Source organism: Melitaea cinxia, chromosome 7 (genome assembly GCF_905220565.1).
Source record: "Melitaea cinxia chromosome 7, ilMelCinx1.1, whole genome shotgun sequence".
NCBI classification, from domain to species: domain Eukaryota; kingdom Metazoa; phylum Arthropoda; class Insecta; order Lepidoptera; family Nymphalidae; genus Melitaea; species Melitaea cinxia.
The window spans coordinates 3,430,524-3,435,294 of NC_059400.1; positions in this window are offsets into that span (position 1 = coordinate 3,430,524).

Below are 4,771 nucleotides of genomic sequence, written 5' to 3' on the forward strand. Positions count from 1 at the left end.
CGCGATCGACTCGTCTGACAAATACCGACCTTTGTCGAAGTCATCTGTTAGAATAATAATGGATTGCAGATGTTATTTTGTGATTTATTGTGTTCTTTTTACAAAAAAACAAAAGTAAAGAAAAAACCAGGAAATCAAGTAAATATTATGTTTGGTTTTTTTGACAAAAGCTTTTTTTAATACATGGACTCTTGTATTTTATTTCATTAGTTTTCATCTACAACAGTGGCCAAATTAGGGTTAAATCAAACATTTGCTCAAGATTGCTCGCTTAACCACCTTATCGCCAATTTGAGTACGACCTTCTAACTACGGCTAAATTGTAAGATTTGTTTTCCACGGCTAATTAATTTGATTAAATTTACAAAGAGCTTGCGCCAGACACTTATTAAGTCCTGTTGAGGCTACATTATTGTATGTACAAGTGTACCATACTTAATCAATCTGATTTATTTTCCAAGATCCATTTTTGAATGTGAACTTAAGGTCGTGCATCAAGCTTTTTAGTGAAATATTATAATATTTAATAGTAGTCGGGAAGATATCTTTGTTCTTTACAGATTATGCACTTTTTATTCACTTATTTAGAATTAATAAAATATTATTTCTAGTTTATCTACATCGATTTAAGATACATTATTAGTTGAATATAGCGACAACAATTTTAGTGACTTAATAAAATAAAAGGCATTTGTCTATTTATTGCAATTATTATCCATTCATTTTACCTATTTCTTATTTTTAAAAAGACACGTTTGATACACAAAATAAAGTCTTTATAGAGTTATTTTGGCCTACGTTAAGTTTCTAAAGGAAAACATTACAGTATAATTGACTATTTCCGAGATTATAATATATAAGAATGCGGAAACTAACGATTTAGGACAATGTTGGAATTTAGCCACACAAGCATCTGCTATAAAAGCGCAGTTGAAATAGCTGTATACAATAATGTATATAATAGTTACGATAAAATCATAACTGTTACCTAATTGTAACATTTTGATTCAGCCTATAACATCCTACTATTGGGCATAGGCCTCTTTCTCCTTGTGGAGACTTTAATCAATTATTTCAAATGTTTCTGTATTTAAAATAATACATTTATATTTATAATAATATAAATAATATTATTATTAAAACAAATGTAAATATAATATTAAAATATTTCTTATTATAATTATCAATGTTTTGAGTACTTTTGATCTTAGAATTTATTTCTAAGAACTTCTATTTACTACGAAAATGTTAATAAATTTATGAATTCCATGAAAACTTTAATTAGGAATTAATAGTACATTGTTTTAGGTACCGTTATATATAAGAGTACACTTCTAAGAATCATGTTTCATTTACTTAAGGGCGTTGGATGGCAATTACACTCCACGATTTCTCAAAAAACAACTATACAAATAAATTTAAATTTTGACTAGCCCCTTGGCGCAGTTAGTAGTGAACCTGCTTTCTGCTCCGAGGGTTGTAGGTTCGATTCCCACCCCGAGTCTGGGTGTATTATAAATATTTATTTATATATTTATATATGTATTATTTATAAGTATGTTTATTGAAAAAAAAATATGTAGCTATATACCATTTGGCTGTTACCTATAACACAAGCATTAAGTTGCTTACTTTAGGGACAGACGACCGTGTGTGTATTGTGTATATATTTATATTATATATTATGTTAAATAAAATTGGAGTGTCTGTTTGTAATATTAAAATAACCGCTTTTTACTAAAATAACATTTTTTACAATTTTTGTCTGTCTATCTGTCTGTCTGTCTTTCGGTTTGTTCCGGCTAATCTCTGAAACAGCTGGACCGATTTTGACGGAACTTTCACTGGCAGATAGCTGATGTAATAAGAAGTAACTTAGGCTACTTTTATTTTAGAAATTCGGCTATTTTGCAGCTCTCCGAACTGAGCAATAACATTTTTGTTAAATTCTACGCGGACGAAGTTGCGAGCACTACTAGTTTTGATATATAAGTATTCTGCCGACTGAGGCTTCCTTGCTCCTTATGTACTCACATTTTAATCATATTTCACGTGAAATACGACAAGCTTAGACTCATTTTGTTTCACGTCTTATTTCATCACCTCGTATATCACGTTGTCATTATCTACTGTCGCTTTTGCCGAATATAATCTTTTCGTCGCAAATTGTATTGTATTAAACAGATTTATTATATCGTTAAAATTAATGTTTTTTCATATTATTGTTTTATACACCATTGGGGTGGCAACCAAATACTTCATTTTATAGTAATCGAATACGTAAAAATCAAAATCAATCAAAAGCAGCTTTATTCAAATAGGCTCCAAGAGCACTTTGGAATCGTTATTTTACAAATTAAAACTTTAAAAATCAAATATTATATTTGTAAAAGTAAAGCTAGGTATAGCTAGTAAACATAGGTATAGTTTTTGGACGCAAATAAAGCTTTGTAGCTTAGGTAAGGCGTGTACGAAACACCACCGTGCTACAAAGAATGGGGAAGGCCACAAAGATACTTACAACCATAAAGAGGAGGAAATTGGAATATTTTGGACAGGTGATGCGTAACACCAAAAAATATGAACTCCTTCAACTCATCATTCAGGGGAAAGTAGGAGGCAGAAGGAGACCTGGCCGGAGAAGGATATCGTGGCTAAAGAACTTGCGCCAGTGGTTCGGGAAGAGTACAAGATCACATTTTAGAGCAGCGGTCTCAAAAGTTGAAATAGCCCTAATGATTGCCAACCTTCGCAAGGAGACGGCACCTTAAGAAGAAGAAGCTTAGGTAAGCGTGTTGACGATTTTATCACCATAGTAACACAGAACCACACGAAAGCAGTTTAGTTATTTATTATTTAGTTATAGCTATATTTAGCTGTGATCTTCTGAGATAATATAATTTATGTAATTTGTTAATTGACTTATTTGGAGACCTAGTTTTGAAGTAAAACATTTTTACGCACGCTTGACTTGGGAAATAAGCTTGTGAATGCGTGACGAGAACGTTACGAAAAGTATGATCGGGTGAGGCGAACAGAAGTTGAGACGGAGATATAAGTTAGTGAAGATAGAAAGAGAGAGAGTTACGCTTCGTAAGTTTTACTTCAATCGTGTGGTTAAAAGAAAACTCGATTTTCAAATATATTAGAGGCCTATAAAATATACTGCAGCAATACAGGAGGCACATATACTCCTTGTTTGCTAACAACAAACTATTTTAATAGTCTTGTAATATCTGTAACTTTGTTTCATTGTTATGCAGACGAAGTCACTCAAAGTAATTAGTGTTGAATTATTATAACATAAAACTTTCTCTTTTGTTTAACGTTTTGGTAAATAAAATTAAGTTTTATATGTTTGTCAGACCTATAAAATCGTGAAAGACACTTTAATGATGTGAGCGGTTTGCAGTTTGGTACAATCAACATATTATAACAACGTCAAATTTTCTGTAAAATGTTATCACATCTTCTTTGTGATGTCAAAAGAGACTTCCTTTTTGACGCGTTTTCAAATTGTTTTGGAATGTTTGATTTTTGCTTATTTAATTTCCTCTTTAAATGTTAATTACATATCATTTTTTGTGTTTAGCATATTTTGTCCGTTTTCACGTAAATACATGTAATGTAATAAAATTTGTGTATATTTGTACATGAATCAGTTTTATGTTTGAGTCGACGTAAAATAACAATTAACAATAAAGTACAAAATTAAATTTTGAGACAGTGTTGTCTAAAACAATACATAAAATGGACTCAAAATTAAGTTTAGGTTGAATTTTCCACTGTGTCTTTTCTATTCTACATGACACTGTCAAATAAACGATTTGTGAAAAATTACACAACTAGAAGTCATACTACAAATAATAATCGAATTAAAAATCACTTCTTTATAATATTTTAAATTGTATCTTTCTATATGTTTTGATATGTTTTCCTTATTTTTGTAAAATTATACGGTACAGTTGTGTGTATGTGATCGTTTCAAAGGTTTTAAATTAACAAGTATAAACGTCTTCCCTCTTCTTGCTCATTAAAAGTTAACGAGTATAGTCTAAATAGATCTAAATATTCCACGTTTAGTCTACAATAACAAAATGTTCACGTTTTTTAGATGAAAAGCATTCGAATTTGTATCGAGAACTTTTTTACAGTTAATCTACTCAATTTCCGAGAGTATTCCTCGTTATTATTTAAGCTTTTCACTAAACGCTTGATCAATTTTCACTTCTTTGTTTGATACAAATTTAAATTTGAATTGTTAAAATTGTTTCACACTTGGATTAAAGCGAATTAGTTTTCTAAAACTGCACGTTTCAAACAAAATTAAACAACATTACTAAGCGTTTCCACGAAGCAACAAATTGGTATATTTTTTTGGGAACCCAAGAAATCTTGGGTTCCCAAAAAACCCACTAAGTGTATTTAGATAAATAATAAATATATAATAAATTAGTTCTAATTTTTCTCTTAAAATCCTCTTTTAAAATCTTTAGTGTCTTATAACACGGAAAATAACCAAGATCTAAAAAAATGTGTAGTAGTACACCCGGCTTCATTTCATTACACTTTATTTTTTTTTTTTTTGTGAATATATCAATTTTTTTTATGCAAACCTTGTTCTGGCAATAACCATCATAAAAAAGAGAATTTTGACGACACGTTTGGGCAACGATCACATCGCTGAATTGCAGCTGTTGCGCTGACGGTTACAGGTTCGATCCCGCACATGATATACATTTATATTGGTCATATATATATTTGTCTGGGC